Below are 20,241 nucleotides of genomic sequence, written 5' to 3'. Positions count from 1 at the left end.
ACTCTGTGAGATGAATTAACAGAACACTAAGCAGTTTCTCAGAAAGCTTCTTTCCAGATTTCATCTGAGGATATTTCCTTTTTCACCATTGCCCTCTATGGGCTTCCCAATATCACTTTGCCAATTCCACTAGAACTGTCTTAGCGAAAGGCTTCTTAAGGGGAAAGCTGTAACTCTGTGAGATGATTTCACAGAACACAAAGAAGTTTCTCAGAAAGCTTCCTTCTCTTTGCTATCGGAGGATATTTCCATTGGCCCTATAGTCTTCAAAGGGATCCGAAATATCTGTTCTCAGATTCCACAGAAATAAGGCTAGCAAAGAGATCCACGAAATACAGATGTAACTCTGTGAGTGGAAGTCACACATCAGAGAGCTGTTTCTCAGAAAGCTTCTTTCCAGATTTCATCTGAGGATACTTCCTTTTTCACCAAAGCCCTCTATTGGCTTCCAAATATCACTTTGCCAATTCCACTAGAACTGTCTTAGCGAAAGGCTTCTTGAGGGGAAAGCTGTAACTCTGAGAGATGATTTCACAGAACACAAAGAAGTTTCTCAGAAAGATTCTTTCTCTTTGTTATCGGAGGATATTTCCTTTGGCCCTGTAGTCTTCAAAGGGATCCGAAATATCTGTTCTCAGATTCCAAAGAAATAAGGCTAGCAAAGAGATCCACGAAATACAGATGTAACTCTGTGAGATGAATTAACAGAACACTAAACAGTTTCTCAGAAATCTTCTTTCCATATTTCTTCTGAGGATATTTCCTTTTTCACCATAGCCCTCTATGGGCTACCAAATATCACTTTGCCAATTCCACAAGAACTGTCATAGCGAAAGGTTTCTTGAGGGGAAAGCTGTAACTCTGAGAGATGATTTCACAGAACACAAAGAAGTTTCTCAGAAAGCTTCTTTCTCTTTGTTATCGGAGGATATTTCCTTTGGCCCTATTGACTTAAAAGGGATCCGAAATATCTGTTCTCAGATTCCACAGAAATAAGGCTAGCAAAGAGATCCACAAAATACAGATGTAACTCTGTGAGTGGAAGTCACACATCACAGAGTAGTTTCTCAGAAAGCTTCTTTCAAGATTTTATCTGAGGATATTTCCTTTTTTTACCATAGCCCTCTGGGGGCTTCCAAATATCACTTGGCCAATTCCACAAGAACTGTCTTAGCGAAAGGCTTCTTGAGGGGAAAGCTGTAACTCTGAGAGATGATTTCACAGAACACAAAGAAGTTTTTCAGAAAGCTTCTTTCTCTTTGTTATCGGAGGATATTTCCTTTGGCCCTATAGTCTTCAAAGGGATCCGAAATATCTGTTCTCAGATTCCACAGAAATAAGGCTAGCAATGAGATCCATGAAATACAGATGTAACTCTGTGAGATGAATTAACAGAACACTAAGCAGTTTCTCAGAAAGCTAGTTTCCAGATTTCATCTGACGATATTTCCCTTTTCACCATCGCCCTCTATGGGCTTCCAAATATCACTTTGCCAATTCCACAAGAACTGTCTTAGCGAAAGGCTTCTTGAGGGGAAAGCTGTAACTCTGTGAGATGATTTCACAGAACACAAAGAAGTTTCTCAGAAAGCTTCTTTCTCTTTGTTATCGGAGGATATTTCCTTTGGCCCTATAGTCTTCAAGGGGATGCGAAATATCTGTTCTCAGATTCCACAGAAATAAGGCTAGCAAAGAGATCCACGAAATACAGATGTAACCCTGTGAGATGAATTAACAGAACACTAAGCAGTTTCTCAGAAAGCTTCTTTCCAGATTTCATCTGAGGATATTTCCTTTTTCATCCTTGCCCTCTATGGGCTTCCAAATATCACTTTGCCAATTCCACATGAACTGTCTTAGCGAAATGCTTCTTGAGGGGAAAGCTGTAACTCTGAGAGATGATTTCACAGAACACAAAGAAGTATCTCAAAAACCTTCTTTCTCTTTGTTATCGGAGGATATTTCCTTTGGCCCTATAGTCTTCAAAGGGATCCGAAATATCTGTTCTCAGATTCCACAGAAATAAGGCTAGCAAAGAGATCCACGAAATACAGATGTAATTCTGTGAGATGAATTAACAGAACACTAAGCAGTTTCTCTGAAAGCTTCTTTCCAGATTTCATCTGAGGATATTTCCCTTTTCACCATCGCCCTCTATGGGCTTCCAAATATCACTTTGCCAATTCCACAAGAACTGTTGTAGCGAAAGGCTTCTTGAGGGGAAAGCTGTAACTCAGTCAGATGATTTCACAGAACACAAAGAAGTTTCTCAGAAAGCTTCCTTCTCTTTGCTATCGGAGGATATTTCCATTGACCCTATAGTCTTCAAAGGGATCCGAAATATCTGTTCTCAGATTCCACAGAAATAAGGCTAGCAAAGAGATCCACGAAATACAGATGTAACTCTGTGAGTGGAAGTCACACATCAGAGAGCTGTTTCTCAGAAAGCTTCTTTCCAGATTTCATCTGAGGATATTTCCTTTTTCACCAAAGCCCTCTATTGGCTTCCAAATATCACTTTGCCAATTCCACTAGAACTGTCTTAGCGAAAGGCTTCTTGAGGGGAAAGGGGTAACTCTGAGAGATGATTTCACAGAACACAAAGAAGTTTCTCAGAAAGATTCTTTCTCATTGTTATCGGAGGATATTTCCTTTGGCCCTGTAGTCTTCAAAGGGATTCGAAATATCTGTTCTCAGATTCCAAAGAAATAAGGCTAGCAAAGAGATCCACGAAATACAGATGTAACTCTGTGAGATGAATTAACAGAACACTAAACAGTTTCTCAGAAGGCTTCTTTCCATATTTCTTCTGAGGATATTTCCTTTTTCACCATAGCCCTCTATGGGCTACCAAATATCACTTTGCCAATTCCACAAGAACTGTCATAGCGAAAGGTTTCTTGAGGGGAAAGCTGTAACTCTGAGAGATGATTTCACAGAACACAAAGAAGTTTCTCAGAAAGCTTCTTTCTCTTTGTTATCGGAGGATATTTCCTTTGGCCCTATTGACTTAAAAGGGATCCGAAATATCTGTTCTCAGATTCCACAGAAATAAGGCTAGCAAAGAGATCCACAAAATACAGATGTAACTCTGTGAGTGGAAGTCACACATCACAGAGTAGTTTCTCAGAAAGCTTCTTTCAAGATTTTATCTGAGGATATTTCCTTTTTTTACCATAGCCCTCTAGGGGCTTCCAAATATCACTTGGCCAATTCCACAAGAACTGTCTTAGCGAAAGGCTTCTTGAGGGGAAAGCTGTAACTCTGAGAGATGATTTCACAGAACACAAAGAAGTTTTTCAGAAAGCTTCTTTCTCTTTGTTATCGGAGGATATTTCCTTTGGCCCTATAGTCTTCAAAGGGATCCGAAATATCTGTTCTCAGATTCCACAGAAATAAGGCTAGCAATGAGATCCATGAAATACAGATGTAACTCTGTGAGATGAATTAACAGAACACTAAGCAGTTTCTCAGAAAGCTAGTTTCCAGATTTCATCTGACGATATTTCCCTTTTCACCATCGCCCTCTATGGGCTTCCAAATATCACTTTGCCAATTCCACAAGAACTGTCTTAGCGAAAGGCTTCTTGAGGGGAAAGCTGTAACTCTGTGAGATGATTTCACAGAACACAAAGAAGTTTCTCAGAAAGCTTCTTTCTCTTTGTTATCGGAGGATATTTCCTTTGGCCCTATAGTCTTCAAGGGGATGCGAAATATCTGTTCTCAGATTCCACAGAAATAAGGCTAGCAAAGAGATCCACGAAATACAGATGTAACTCTGTGAGATGAATTAACAGAACACTAAGCAGTTTCTCAGAAAGCTTCTTTCCAGATTTCATCTGAGGATATTTCCTTTTTCATCCTTGCCCTCTATGGGCTTCCAAATATCACTTTGCCAATTCCACATGAACTGTCTTAGCGAAATGCTTCTTGAGGGGAAAGCTGTAACTCTGAGAGATGATTTCACAGAACACAAAGAAGTATCTCAAAAACCTTCTTTCTCTTTGTTATCGGAGGATATTTCCTTTGGCCCTATAGTCTTCAAAGGGATCCGAAATATCTGTTCTCAGATTCCACAGAAATAAGGCTAGCAAAGAGATCCACGAAATACAGATGTAATTCTGTGAGATGAATTAACAGAACACTAAGCAGTTTCTCTGAAAGCTTCTTTCCAGATTTCATCTGAGGATATTTCCCTTTTCACCATCGCCCTCTATGGGCTTCCAAATATCACTTTGCCAATTCCACAAGAACTGTTGTAGCGAAAGGCTTCTTGAGGGGAAAGCTGTAACTCAGTCAGATGATTTCACAGAACACAAAGAAGTTTCTCAGAAAGCTTCTTTCTCCTTGTTCTCGGAGGATATTTCCTTTGGCCCTATAGTCTTCAAAGGAATCCGAAATATCTGTTCTCAGATTCCACAGAAATAAGGCTAGCAAAGAGATCCACGAAATAGAGATGTAACTCTGTGAGATGAATTAACAGAACACTAAGCAGTTTCTCAGAAAGCTTCTTTGCAGATTTCATCTGAGGATATTTCCTTTTCCACCATTGCCCTCTATGGGCTTCCAAATATCACTTTGCCAATTCCACTAGAACTGTCTCTAGCTAAAGGCTTCTTGAGGGGAAAGCTGTAACTCTGTGAGACGATTTCACAGAACAAAAGGAAGGTTCTCAGAAAGCTTCTTTCTCTTTGTTATCGGAGGATATTTCCTTTGGCCCTATAGTCTTCAAAGGGATCCGAAATATCTCTTCTCAGATTCCACAGAAAAAAGGCTAGCAAAGAGATCCACGAAATACAGATGTAACTCTGTGAGTGGAAGTCACACATCACAGAGCAGTTTCTCAGAAAGCTTCTTTCCCGAATTCATCTGAGGATATTTCCTTTTTCACCATAGCTCTCTATGGGTTTCCAAATATCACTTTGCCAATTCCACAAGAACTGTCTTAGTGAAAGGCTTCTTGAGGGGAAAGCTGTAACTCTGTGAGATGATTTCACAGAACACAAAGAAGTTTCTCACAAAGCTTCTTTCTCTTTGTTATCGGAGGATATTTGCTTTGGCCCTATAGTCTTCTAAGGGATCCGAAATATCTGTTCTCAGATTCCACAGAAATAAGGCTAGCAAATAGATCCACGAAATACAGATGTAACACTGTGAGTGGAAGTCACACATCACAGAGCAGTTTTTCAGAAAGCTTCTTTCAAGATTTTATCTGAGGATATTTCCTTTTTCACCATAGCCCTCTATGGGCTTGCAAATATCACTTTGCCAATTCCACAAGAACTGTCTTAGCGATAGGCTTCTTGAGGGGAAAGCTGTAACTCTGTGAGATGATTTCACAGAACACAAAGAAGTTTCTCAGAAAGCTTCTTTCTCTTTGTTATCGGAGGATATTTCCTTTGGCCCTATAGTCTTCAAAAGAATCTGAAATATCTGTTCTCAGATTCCACAGAAATAAGGCTAGCAAAGAGATCCAGGAAATACAGATGTAACTCTGTGAGATGAAATAACAGAACACTAAGCAGTTTTTCAGAAAGCTTCTTTCCAGATTTCATCTGAGGATATTTCCTTTTTCACCATATCCCTCTACGGGCTTCCAATATATCACTTTGCCAATTCCACAAGAACTGTCTTAGCCAAAGACTTCTTGAGGGGAAAGCTGTAACTCTGAGAGATGATTTCACAGAACAGAAAGAAGTTTCTCAGAAAGCTTCTTTCTCTTTGTTATCGGAGGATACTTCCTTTGGCCCTATAGTATTCAAACGGATCAGAAATATCTGTTCTTAGATTCCAAAGAAATAAGGCTAGCAAAGAGAAACACGAAATACAGATGTAACTCTGTGAGATGAATTAACGGAACACGAAGCAGTTTCTCAGAAAGCTTCTTTCCAGATTTCATCTGAGGATATTTCCTTTTTCAACGTAGCCCTCTATGGGATTCCAAATATCACTTCGCCAATTCCACAAGAACTGTCTTAGAGAAATGCTTCTTGAGTGGAGAGCTGTAACTCTGAGAGATGATTTCACAGAACACAAAGAAGTTTCTCAGAAAGCTTCTTTCTCTTTGTTATCGGAGGATATTTCCTTTGGCCCTATAGTCTTCAAAGGGATCCGAAATATCTGTTCTCAGACTCCACAGAAAAAAGGCTAGCAAAGAGATCCACGAAATACAGATGTAACTCTGTGAGTGGAAGTCACACATCACAGAGCAGTTTCTCAGAAAGCTTCTTTCCCGATTTCATCTGAGGATATTTCCTTTTTCACCATAGCTGTCTATGGGTTTCCAAATATCACTTTGCCAATTCCACAAGAACTGTCTTCGCGTAAGGCTTCTTGAGGGGAAAGCTGTAACTCTGAGAGATGATTTCACAGAACACATAGAAGTTTCTCACAAAGCTTCTTTCTCTTTGTTATCGGAGGATATTTACTTTGGCCCTATAGTCTTCAAAGGGATCCGAAATATCTGTTCTCAGATTCCAAAGAAAGAAGTCTAGCAAAGAGATCCACGAAATACAGATGTAATTCTGTGAGATGAATTAACAGAACACTAAGCAGTCTCTCAGAAAGCTTCTTTCCAGATTTCATCTGAGGATATTTCCTTTTTCACCATAGCCCTCTATGGGCTTCCAAATATCACTTTGCCAATTCCACAAGAACTGTCTTAGAGAAAGGTTTCTTGAGGGGAAAGCTGTAACTCTTTGAGATGATTTCACAGAACGCCAAGAAGTTTCTCAGAAAGCTTCTTTCTCTTTGTTATCGGAGGATATTTCCTTTGGCCCTATAGTCTTCAAAGGGATCCGAAATATCTGTTCTCAGATTCCAAAGAAATAAGGCTAGCAAAGAGATCCAAGAAATACAGATGTAACTCTGTGAGATGAATTAACAGAACACTAAGCAGTTTCTCAGAAAGCTAGTTTCCAGATTTCATCTGAGGATATTTCCTTTTCCAGCATTGCCCTCTATGGGCTTCGAAATATCACTTTGCCAATTCCACTAGAACTGTCTTAGCGAAAGGCTTCTTGAGGGGAAAGCTGTAACTCTGAGAGATTATTTCACAGAACACAAAGAAGTTTCTCAGAAAGCTTCTTTCTCTTTATTATCGGAGGATATTTCCTTTGGCCCTGTAGTCTTCAAAGGGATCCGAAATATATGATCTCAGATTCCACAGAAATAAGGCTAGCAAAGAGATCCACGAAATACAGATGTAACACTTTGAGGAGAATTAACAAAACACTAAGCAGTTTCTCAGAAAGCTTCTTTCCGGGTTTCATCTAAGGATATTTCCTTTTTCACCATAGCCCACTATGGGCTTCCAAATATCACATTGCCAATTCCACTAGAACTGTCCTAGCGAAAGGCTTCTTGAGCGGAAAGCTGTAACTCTGTCAGATGATTTCACAGAACACAAAGAAGTTTCTCAGAAAGCTTCTTTCTCTTTGTTCTCGGAGGATATTTCCTTTGGCCCTATAGTCTTCAAAGGGATCCGAAATATCTGTTCTCAGATTCCACAGAAATAAGGCTAGCAAAGAGATCCACGAAATACAGATGTAACTCTGTGAGATGAATTAACAGAACACTAAGTAGTTTCTCAGAAAGCTAGTTTCCAGATTTCATCTGAGGATATTTCCTTTTCCACCATTGCCCTCTATGGGCTTCCAAATATCACTTTGCCAATTCCACTAGAACTGTCTTAGCGAAAGGCTTCTTGAGGGGAAAGCTGTAACTCTGTGAGACGATTTCACAGAACACAAGTAAGTTTCTCAAAAAGCTTCTTTCTCTTTGTTATCGGAGGATATTTCCTTTGGCCCTATAGTCTTCAAAGGGATCCGAAATATCTGTTCTCAGATTCCACAGAAAAAAGGCTAGCAAGGAGATACACGAAGTACAGATGTAACTCTGTGAGTGGAAGTCACACATCACAGAGCAGTTTCTCAGAAAGCTTCTTTCTCGATTTCATCTGAGGGTATTTGCTTTTTCACCATAGCTCTCTATGGGTTTCCAAATATCACTTTGCCAATTCCACAAGAACTGTCTTAGAGAAATGCTTCTTGAGGGGAGAGCTGTAACTCTGAGAGATGATTTCACAGAACACAAAGAAGTTTCTCAGAAAGCTTCTTTCTCTTTGTTCTCGGAGGATATTTCCTTTGTCCCTACAGTCTTCAAAGGGATCCGAAATATCTCTTCTCAGATTCCACAGAAATAAGGCTAGCAAAGAGATCCACGAAACACAGATGTAACTCTATGAGATGAATTAACAGAACACTAAGCAGTTTCTCAGAAAGCTTCTTTCCCGATTTCATCTGAGGATATTTCCTTTTTCACCATAGCTCTCTATGGGCTTCCAAATATCATTTTGCCAATTCCACAAGAACTGTCTTAGCGAAAGGCTTCTTGAGGGGAAAGCTGTAACTCTGTGAGATGATTTCACAGAACACAAAGAAGTTTCTCAGAAAGCTTCTTTCTCTTTGTTCTCGGACGATATTTCCTTTGGCCCCATAGTCTACAAAGGGATCCGAAATATCTGTTCTCAGATTCCACAGAAATAAGGCTAGCAAAGAGATCCACGAAATACAGATGTAACTATCTGAGATGAATTAACAGAACACTACGCAGTTTCTCAGAAAGCTTCTTTCCAGATTTCATCTTAGGATATTTCCTTTTTCACCATAGCCCTCTATGGGCTTCCAAATATCACTTTGCCAATTCCACAAGAACTGTCTTAGCGAAAGGCTTCTTGAGGGGAAAGCTGTAACTCAGTGAGACGATTTCACAGAACACAAGGAGTTTCTCAGAAAGCTTCTTTCTCTTTGTTATCGGAGGATATTTCCTTTGGCCCTATAGTCTTCAAAGGGATCCGAAATATCTGTTCTCAGAATCCGCAGAAATAAGGCTAGCAAAGAGATCCACGAAATACAGATGTAAATCTGTGAGATGAAATAACAGAACACTTAGCAGTTTCTCAGAAAGCTTCTTTCCAGAGTTCATCTGAGGATATTTACTTTTTCACCACAGACCTCTTAGGGCTTCCAAATATCACTTTGCCAATTCCACAAGAACTGTCTTAGCGAATGGCTTCTTGAGGGGAAAGCTGTAACTCAGTGAGACGATTTCACAGATCACAAAGAAGTTTCTCAGAAATCTTCTTTCTCTTTGTTATCGGAGGATATTTCCTTTGGCCCTATAGTCTTCAAAGGGATCCGAAATATCTGTTCTCAGATTCCACAGAAATAAGGCTAGCAAAGAGATTCACGAAATACAGATGTAACTCTGTGAGATGAAATAGCAGAACACTAAGCAGTTTCTCAGAAAGCTTCTTTCCATATTTCATCTGAGGGTATTTTCTTTTTCAGCATAGCCCTCTATGGGCGTCCAAATATCACTTTGCCAATTACACAAGAACTGTCTTAGCGAAAGACTTCTTGAGGGGAAAGCTGTAACTCTGTGAGATGATTGCACAGAACACAAAGAAGTTTCTCAGAAAGCTTTTTTCTCTTTGTTATCGGAGGATATTTCCTTTGACCCTGATGTCTAAAAGGGATCTGAAATATCTGTTCTCAGATTCCAAAGAAATAAGGCTAGCAAAGAGATCCACAAAATACAGATGTAACACAGTGAGATGAATTAACAGAACACTAAGCACTTTCTCAGAAAGCTCCTTTCCAGATTTCATCTGAGGATAATTCCTTTTTCAACATAGCCCTCTATGGGCTTTCAAATATCACTTTGCCAATTCCACAAGAATTGTCTTAGCGAAAGGCTTCTTGATAGGAAAGCTGTAACTCCGAGAGAAGATTTCACAGAACACAAATAAGTTTCTCAGTAAGCTTCTTTCTCTTTGTTATCGGAGGATATTTCCTTTGGCCCTATAGTCTTCAAAGGGATCCGAAATATCTGTTCTCAGATTCCACATAAGTAAGGCTAGCAAAGAGATCCACGAAATACAGATGTAACTCTGTGAGATGAATTAACAGAACACTAAGCAGTTTCTCAGAAAGCTTCTTTCCAGATTTCATCTGAGTATATTTCCTTTTCCACCATTGCCCTCTTTGGGCTTCTAAATATCACTTTCCCAATTCCACAAGAACTGTCTTAGGGAAAGGCTTCTTGAAGGGAAAGCTGTAAATCTGAGAGATGATTTCACAGAAGACAAAGAAGTTTCTCAGAAAGCTTCTTTCTATTTGTTATCGGAGGATATTTCCTTTGGGCCTATAGTCTTCAAAGGGATCCGAAATATCTGTTCTCAGATTCTAAAGAAATAAAGGCAGCAAAGAGATCCACGAAATACAGATGTAACTCTGTGAGATGAATTTACGGAACACTAAGCAGTTTCTCAGAAATCTTCTTTCCAGATTTCATCTGAGGATATTTCCTTTTTCCACGTAGCCCTCTATGGGCTTCCAAACATCACTTTGTCAATTCCACAAGAACTGTCTTAGCGAAGGGCTTCTTGAGCGTAAAGCTGTAACTCTTTGAGACGATTTCACATAATACAAAGAAGTTTCTCAGAAAGCTTCTTTCTCTTTGTTCTCGGAGGATATTTCCTTTGGCCCTATAGTCTTCAAAGGGATTCGAAATATCTGTTCTCAGATTCCACAGAAATAAGGCTAGCAAAGAGATCCACGAAATACATATGTAACTCTGTGAGATGAATTAACAGAACACTAAGCAGTTTCTCAGAAAGCTTTTTCCAGATTTCATCTGAGGATATTTCCTTTTTCACCTTTAGCACTCTAAGGGCTTCCAAAAATCACTTTGCCAATTCCACAAGAACTGTCATAGGGAAACGCTTCTTGAGGGGAAAGCTGTAACTCTAAGAAATGATTTCACAGAACACAAAGAAGTTTCTCAGAAAGCTTCTTTCTCTTTGTTATCGGAGGATAATTCCTTTGGCCCTTTTGCCTTCAAAGGGATCCGAAATATCTGCTCTCAGATTCCAAAGGAACAAGGCTAGCAAAGAGATCCACGAAATACAGATGTAACTCTGTGAGATGAATTAACAGAACACTAAGCAGTTTCTCAGAAAGCTTCTTTACAGATTTCATCTGAGGATATTTCTTTTTTCACCATATCCCTCTATGGGCTTCCAAATATCACTTTGACAATTCCACAAGAACTGTCTTAGCGAAAGGTTTCTTGAGGTGAAAGCTGTAACTCTGTGAGATGATTTTACAGAACGGAAATAAGTTTCTGATAAAGCTTCTTTCTCTTTGTTATCGGAGGATATTTCCTTTGGCCCTGTAGTCTTCAAAGGGATCCGAAATATCTGTTCTCAGATTCCAAAGAAATAAAGCTAGCAAAGAGATCCACGAAATACAGATGTAACACTGTGAGATGAATTAACAGAACACTAAGCACTTTCTCAGAAAGCTTCTTTCCAGATTTCGTCTGAGGATATTTCCTTTTTCAACATAGTCCTTTATGGGCTTTCAAATATCACTTTGCCAATTCCACAAGAATTGTCTTAGCGAAAGGCTTCTTGAGGGGAAATCTGTAAATCTGAGAGATGGTTCACAGAACACAAAGAAGTTTCTCAGTAAGATTCTTTCTCTTTGTTCTCGGAGGATATTTCCTTTGGCCCTATCGTCTTCAAAGGGATCCGAAATATCTGTTCTCAGATTCCACAGAAATAAGGCTAGCAAAGAGATCCACGAAATACAGATGTAACTCTGTGAGATGAATTAACAGAACACTAAGCACTTTCTCAGAAAGCTTATTTCCAGATTTCATCTGAGGATATTTCCTTTTTCACCATTGCCCTCTGTGGGCTTCCAAATATCACTTTCCCAATTCCACAAGAACTGTCTTATTGAAAGGCTTCTTGAAGGGAAAGCTGTAAATCTAACAGATGATTTCACAGAAGACAAAGAAGTTTCTCAGAAAGCTTCTTTCTCTTTGTTATCGGAGGATATTTCCTTTGGGCCTATAGTCTTCAAAGGGATCCGACATATCTCTTCTCAGATTCCAAAGAAATAAGGGTAGCAGAGAGATCCACGAAATACAGATGTAACTCTGTGAGATGAATTTTCGGAACACTAAGCAGTTTCTCAGAAAGCTTCTTTCCAGATTTCATCTGAGGATATTTACTTTTTCACCTTAGCACTCTATGGGCTTCCAAATATCACTTTGCCAATTCCACAATAACTGCCATATCGAAAGGCTTCTTGAGGGGAAAGCTGTAACTCTGAGAGATGATTTCGCAGAACACAAAGAAGTTTCTCAGAAAGCTTCTTTCTCTTTGTTATCGGAGGATATTTCCTTTGGCCCTATAGTCTTCAAAGGGATCCGAAATATCCGTTCTCAGATTCCAAATAAATAAGGCTAGCAAAGAGATCCACGAAATACAGATGTAACTCTGTGAGATGAATTAACGGAACACTAAGCAGTTTCTCAGAAAGCTTCTTACCAGATTTCATCTGAGGATATTTCCTTTTTCAAGGTAGCCCTCTATGGGCTTCCAAATATCACTTTGCCAATTCCACAAGAACTGTCTTAGCGAAAGGTTTCTTGAGGTGAAAGCTGTAACTCTGTGAGATGATTTTACCGAACAGAAAGAAGTTTCTGATAAAGCTTCCTTCTCTTTGTTATCGGAGGATATTTCCTTTGGCCCTGTAGTCTTCAAAGGGATCCGAAATATCTGTTCTCAGATTCCAAAGAAATAAGGCTAGCAAAGAGATCCACAAAATACAGATGTAACACTGTGAGATGAATTAACAGAACACTAAGCAGTTTCTCAGAAAGCTTCTTTCCAGATTTCATCTGAGGATATTTCCTTTTTCACCATAGCCCTCTATGGGCTTCCAAATATCACTTTGCCAATTCCACAGGAACTGTCCTAGCGAAAGGCTTCTTGAGGGGAAAGCTGTAACTCTGAAAGATTATTTCAGAGAACACAAAGAAGTTTCTCAGAAAGCTTCTTTCTCTTTGTTATCGGAGGATATTTCCTTTGACCCTATAGTCTTCAAAGAGGTCCGAAATATCTATTCTCAGATTCCAAAGAAATAAGGTTAGCAAAAAGATCCACGAAATACAGATGTATCTCTGTGAGTGGAAGTCAAACATCACAGAGCAGTTTCTCTGAAAACTTCTTTCCAGATTTCATCTGAGGATAGTTCCTTTTTCACCGTAGCCCTCTATGGGCTTCCAAATATCACTTTGCCAATTCCACAAGAACTGTCTTAGCGAAAGGCTTCTTGAGGGGATAGTTGTAACTCTGCGAGATGATTTCAAGGAACACAAAGAAGTTTTTCAGAAAGCTTCTTTCTCTTTGTTATCGGAGGATATTTCCTTTGGCCCTATAGTCTTCAAAGGGATCCGAAATATCTTTTCTCAGATTCCAGAAATATAAGGCTAGCAAAGAGATCCACGAAATACAGATGTAACTCTGTGAGATGAATTAACAGAACACTAAGCAGTTTCTCAGAAAGCTTCTTTCCAGATTTCATCTGAGGATATTTCCTTTTTCACCTTAGCCCTCTATGGGCTTCGAAATATCACTTTGCCAATTCCACAAGAACTGTCTTAGCGAAAGGCTTCTTGAAGGGAAAGCTGTAACTCTGTGAGACGATTTCGCAGAACACAAAGAAGTTTCTCAGAAAACTTCTTTCTCTTTGTTATCAGAGGATATTTCCTTTGGCCCTATAGTCTTCAAAGGGATCCGAAATATCTGTTCTCAGATTCCACAGAAATAAGGCTAGCAAAGAGATCCACGAAATACAGATGTAACTCCGTGAGTGGAAGGCACACATCACGGGCAGTTTCTCAGAAAGCTTCTTTCCAGATTTCATCTGAGGATATTTACTTTTTCACCATTGCCCTCTAAGGGCTTCCAAATATCACTTTGCCAATTCCACAAGAACTGTCTTAGCGAAAGGCTTCTTGAGGTGAAAGCTATAACTCTGTGAGACGATTTCACAGAACACAAAGAAGTTTCTCAGAAAGCTTCTTTCTCTTTGTTATCAGAGGATATTTCCCTTGGCCCTATAGTCTTCAAAGGGATCCGAAATATCTGTTCTCAGATTCCACAGAAATATGGCTACCAAAGAGATCCACGAAATACAGATGTAACGCTGTGAGATGAATGAACAGAAACTAAGCAGTTTCTCAGAAAGCTTCCTTCCAGATTTCATCTGAGGATATTTCCTTTTTCACCATGGCCCTCTAAGGGCTTCCAAATATCACTTTGCCAATTCCACAAGAACTGTCTTAGCGAAAGGCTTGTTGAGGGGAAAGCTGTAACTCTGTGAGATGATTGCACAGAACAAAAGAAGATTCTCTGAAAGCTTCGTTCTCTTTTTTAACGGAGGATATTTCCTTTGGCCCTATAGTCTTCAAAGGGATCCCAAATATCTGTTCTCAGATTCCACAGAAATAAGGCTAGCAAAGAGATCCACGAAATACAGATGTAACTCTGTGAGATGAATTAACGGAACACTAAGCAGTTTCTCAGAAAGCTTCTTTCCAGATTTCATCTGAGGATATTTCCTTTTTCACCATGGCCCTCTATGGGTTTCCAAATATCACTTTGCCAATTCCACAGGAACTGTCTTAGCGAAAGGCTTCTTGAGGGGAAAGCTGTAACTCTGAAAGATTATTTCAGAAAACACAAAGAAGTTTCTCAGAAAGCTTCTTTCTCTTTGTTATCAGAGGATATTTCCTTTGGCCCTATAGTCTTCAAAGAGATCCGAAATATCTATTCTCAGATTCCACAGAAATAATGCTAGCAAAGAGATCCACGAAATACAGATGTAACTCTGTGAGTGGAAGTCAAACATCACAGAGCAGTTTCTCTGAAAGCTTCTTTCCAGATTTCATCTGAGGATATTTCCTTTTTCACCGTAGCCCTCTATGGGCTTCCAAATATCACTTTGTCAATTCCACAAGAACTGTCTTAGCGAAAGGCTTCTTGGGGGGATAGCTGTAACTCTGAGAGATGATTTCACAGAACACAAAGCAGTTTCTCTGAAAGCTTCTTTGTCTTTGTTATCGGAGGATATTTCCTTTGGCCCTATAGTCTTCAAAGGGATCCGAAATATCTGTTCTCAAATTCCACAGAAATAATTCTAGCAAAGAGATCCACGAAATACAGATGTAACTCTGTGAGATGCATTAACAGAACACTAAGCAGTTTCTCAGAAAGCTTCTTTCCAGATTTCATCTGAGGATATTTCCTTTCTCACCATAGCCCTCTATGGGCTTCCAAATATCACTTTGCATTTTCCACAAGAACTGACATAGTGAAACGCTACTTGAGGGGAAAGCTGTAACTATGCGAGATGATTTCACAGAACACAAAGAAGTTTTTCAGAAAGCTTCATTCTCTTTTTTATCGGAGGATATTTCCTTTGGCCCTATAGTCTTCAAACGGATCCGAAATATCTTTTCTCAGATTCCAGAAAAATAAGGCTAGCAAAGAGATCCACGAAATACAGATGTAACTCTGTGAGATGAATTAACAGAACACTAAGCAGTTTATCAGAAAGCTTCTTTCCAGATTTCATCTGAGGATATTTCCTTTTTCACCTTAGCCCTCTATGGGCTTCCAAATATCACTTTGCCAATTCCACAAGAACTGTCTTAGCGAAAGCCTTCTTGAGGGGAAAGCTGTAACTCTGTGAGACGATTTCACAGAACACAAGGAAGTTTCTCAGAAAACTTCTTTCTATTTGTTATCAGAGGATATTACCTTTGGCCCCATAGTCTTCAAAGGGATCCGAAATATCTGTTCTCAGATTCCACAGAAATAAGGCTAGCAAAGAGATCCACGAAATACAGATGTAACTCCGTGAGTGGAAGGCACACATCACGGGCAGTTTCTCAGAAAGCTTCTTTCCAGATTTCATCTGAGGATATTTACTTTTTCACCATTGCCCTCTATGGGCTTGCAAATATGACTTTGCCAATTCCACAAGAACTGTCTTAGCGAAAGGCTTCTTGAGGTGAAAGCTGTAACTCTGTGAGACGATTTCACAGAACACAAAGAAGTTTCTCAGAAAGCTTCTTTCTCTTTGTTATCGGAGGATATTTCCCTTGTCCCTATAGTCTTCAAAGGGATCCGAAATACCTGTTCTAAGATTCCACAGAAATAAGGATAGCAAAGAGATCCACGAAATACAGATGTAACTCTGTGAGATGAATTAACAGAACACTAAGCAGTTTCTCAGAAAGCTTCTTTCAAGATTTCATCTTAGGATATTTCCTTTTTCACCATAGCCCACTATGGGCTTCCAAATATCACTTTGCAAATTCCACAAGAACTGTCATAGGGAAACGCTTCTTGAAGGGAAAGCTGTAACTCTGTGAGATGACTTCACAGAACACAAAGAAGTTTTTCAGAAAGCTTCTTTCTCTTTGTTATCGGAGGATATTTCCTTTGGCCCTATAGTCTTAAAAGGGATCCGAAATATATGTTCTCAGATTCCACAAAAATAAGGCTAGCAAAGAGATCCACGAAATACAGATGTAACTTTTTGAGATGAATTAACAGAACACTAAGCAGTTTCTCAGAAAGCTTCTTTCCAGATTTCATCTGAGGATATTTCCTTTTTCACCTTAGCCCTCTATGGGTTTCCAAATATCACTTTGCCAATTCCACAAGAACTGTCTTATCGAAAGGCTTCTGGAGGGGAAAGCTGTAGCTTTTTGAGATTATTTCACAGAACACAAAGAAGTTTCTCAGAAAACTTCTTTCTATTTGTTATCAGAGGATATTACCTTTGGCCCCATAGTCTTCAAAGGGATCCGAAATATCTGTTCTCAGATTCCACAGAAATAAGGCTAGCAAAGATATCCACGAAATACAGATGTAACTCCGTGAGTGGAAGGCACACATCACGGGCAGTTTCTCAGAAAGCTTCTTTCCAGATTTCATCTGAGGATATTTACTTTTTCACCATTGCCCTCTACGGGCTTGCAAATATGACTTTGCCAATTCCACAAGAACTGTCTTAGCGAAAGGCTTCTTGAGGTGAAATCTGTAACTCTGTGAGACGATTTCACAGAACACAAAGAAGTTTCTCAGAAAGCTTCTTTCTCTTTGTTATCGGAGGATATTTCCCTTGTCCCTATAGTCTTCAAAGGGATCCGAAATACCTGTTCTAAGATTCCACAGAAATAAGGATAGCAAAGAGATCCACGAAATACAGATGTAACTCTGTGAGATGAATTAACAGAACACTAAGCAGTTTCTCAGAAAGCTTCTTTCAAGATTTCATCTTAGGATATTTCCTTTTTCACCATAGCCCACTATGGGCTTCCAAATATCACTTTGCAAATTCCACAAGAACTGTCATAGGGAAACGCTTCTTGAAGGGAAAGCTGTAACTCTGTGAGATGACTTCACAGAACACAAAGAAGTTTTTCAGAAAGCTTCTTTCTCTTTGTTATCGGAGGATATTTCCTTTGGCCCTATAGTCTTAAAAGGGATCCGAAATATATGTTCTCAGATTCCACAAAAATAAGGCTAGCAAAGAGATCCACGAAATACAGATGTAACTTTTTGAGATGAATTAACAGAACACTAAGCAGTTTCTCAGAAAGCTTCTTTCCAGATTTCATCTGAGGATATTTCCTTTTTCAACTTAGCCCTCTATGGGTTTCCAAATATCACTTTGCCAATTCCACAAGAACTGTCTTATCGAAAGGCTTCTGGAGGGGAAAGCTGTAGCTTTTTGAGATTATTTCACAGAACACAAAGAAGTTTCTGAGAAAGCTTCTTTCTCTTTGTTATCGGAGGATATTTCCTTTGGCCCTATAGTCTTCAAAGGGATCCGAAATATCTTTTCACAGATTCCACAGAAATAAGGCTAGCAAAGAGATCCACGAAATACAGATGTAACTCTGTGAGATGAATTAACAGAACACTAAGCAGTTTCTCAGAAAGCTTCTTTCCAGATTTCATCTAAAGATATTTCCTTTTTCACCATAGCCCTCTATGGGCTTCCAAATATCACTTTGCAAATTCCACAAGAACTGTCATAGGGAAACGCTTCTTGAGGGGAAAGCTGTAACTCTGTGAGATGATTTCACAGAACACAAAGAAGTTTTTCAGAAAGCTTCTTTCTCTTTGTTATCGGAGGATATTTCCTTTGGCCCTATAGTCTTCAAAGGGATCCGAAATATCTGTTCTCAGAATCCACAGAAATAAGGCTAGCAAAGATATCAATGAAATACAGATGTAACTCTGTGAGTGGAAGTCGCACATCACAGAGCTGTTTCTCAGAAAGCCTCTTTTTAGAGTTCATCTGAGGATATTTCCTTTTTCACCATAGCCCTCTATGGGCTTCCAAATATCACTTTGCCAATTCCACAAGAACTGTCTTAGCGAAAGGCTTCTTGAGGGGAAAGCTGTACCTCTGTGAGATGATTTCACAGAACACAAAGAAGTTTCTCACAAAGCTTCTTTCTCTTTGTTACCGGAGGATATTTCCTTTGGCCCTATAGTCTTCAAACGGATCCGAAGTATCTGTTCTCAGATTCAACAGAAATAAGGCTAGCAAAGTGATCCATGAAATACAGATGTAACTCTGTGAGATGAATTTACAGAACACTAAGCAGTTTCTCAGAAAGCTTCTTTCCAGATTTCATCTGAGGATATTTCCTTTTTCAACGTAGCAATCTATGGGCTTCCAAATATCACTTTGCCAATTCCACAAGAACTGTCTTAGCGAAAGGTTTCTTGAGGGGAGAGCTGTAACTCTGTGAGATGATTTCACAGAACACAAAGAAGTTTCTCAGAAAGCTTCTTTCTGTTTGTTATCGGAGGATATTTCCTTTGGCCCTATAGTCTTCAAAGGGATCCGAAATATCTGTTCTCAGATTCCACAGAAATAAGGCTAGCAAAGAGATCCACGAAATACAGATGTAACCCTGTGAGATCAATTAACAGAACACTAAGCAGTTTCTCAGAAAGCTTTTTTCCAGAATTCATCTGAGGATATTTCCTTTTTCACCTTAGCCCTCTATGGGCTTCCAAATATCACTTTGCCAATTCCACAAGAACTGTCTTGGCGAAAGGCTTCTTGAGGGGAAAGCTGTAACTCTGTGAGATGATTTCACAGAACACAAAGAAGTTTTCCAGAAAGCTTCTGTCTCTTTGTTATCGGAGGATATTTCCTTTGGCCCTATAGTCTTAAAAGGGATCCGAAATATCTGTTCTCAGATTCCACAAAAATAAGGCGAGCAAAGAGATCCACGAAATACAGATGTAAATCTGTGAGAAGAATTAACAGAACACTAAGCAGTTTCTCAGAAAGCTTCTTTCCAGATTTCATCTGAGGATATTTCCTTTTTCACCATAGCCCTCTATGGGCTTCCAAATATCACTTTGAAAATTCCACAAGAACTGTCATAGGGAAACGATTCTTGAGGGGAAAGCTGTAACTCTGTGAGATGATTTCACAGAACACAAAGAAGTTTTTCAGAAAGCTTCCTTCTCTTTGTTATCGTAGGATATTTCCTTTGGCCCTATAGTCTTCAAGGGGATCCGAAATATCTGTTCTCAGATTCCACAAAAATAAGGCTAGCAAAGAGATCCACGAAATACAGATGTAACTCTGGAAGATGAATTGACAGAACACTAAGCAGTTTCTCAGAAAGCTTCTTTCCAGATTTCATCTGAGGATATTTCCTTTTTCACCTTAGCCCTCTATGGGCTTCCAAATATCACTTTGCCAATTCCACAAAAACTGTCTTAAGCGAAAGGCTTCTTGAGGGGAAAGCTGTAACTCTGTGAGATGATTTCACAGAACACAAAGAAGTTTCTCACAAAGCTTCTTTCTCTTTGTTATCGGAGGATATTTCCTTTAGGCCTATATTCTTCAAAGGGATCCGAAATATCTGTTCTCAGATTCCACAGAAATAAGGCTAGCAAAGAGATCCACGAAATACAGATGTAACTCTGTGAGATGAAATAACAGAACACTAAGCAGTTTCTCAGAAAGCTTCTTTCCAGATTTCATCTGAACATATTTACTTTTTCACCATAGCCCTCTATGGGCTTCCAAATATCACTTTGCCAATTCCACAAGAACTGTCTTAGCGAAAGGCTTCTTGAGGGGAAAGCTGTAGCTTTTTGAGATTATTTCACTGAACACAAAGAAGTTTCTGAGAAAGCTTCTTTCTCTTTGTTATCGGAGGATATTTCCTTTGGCCCTATAGTATTCAAAGGGATCCGAAATATCTTTTCTCAGATTCCACAGAAATAAGGCTAGCAAAGAGATCCACGAAATACAGATGTAACTCTGT

Source organism: Macaca mulatta, chromosome 1 (genome assembly GCF_049350105.2).
Source record: "Macaca mulatta isolate MMU2019108-1 chromosome 1, T2T-MMU8v2.0, whole genome shotgun sequence".
In the NCBI taxonomy this organism is placed as follows: Eukaryota; Metazoa; Chordata; class Mammalia; order Primates; family Cercopithecidae; genus Macaca; species Macaca mulatta.
The sequence above is the reverse complement of the archived record's forward strand: the minus strand, read 5'-3'. Positions refer to the sequence as shown.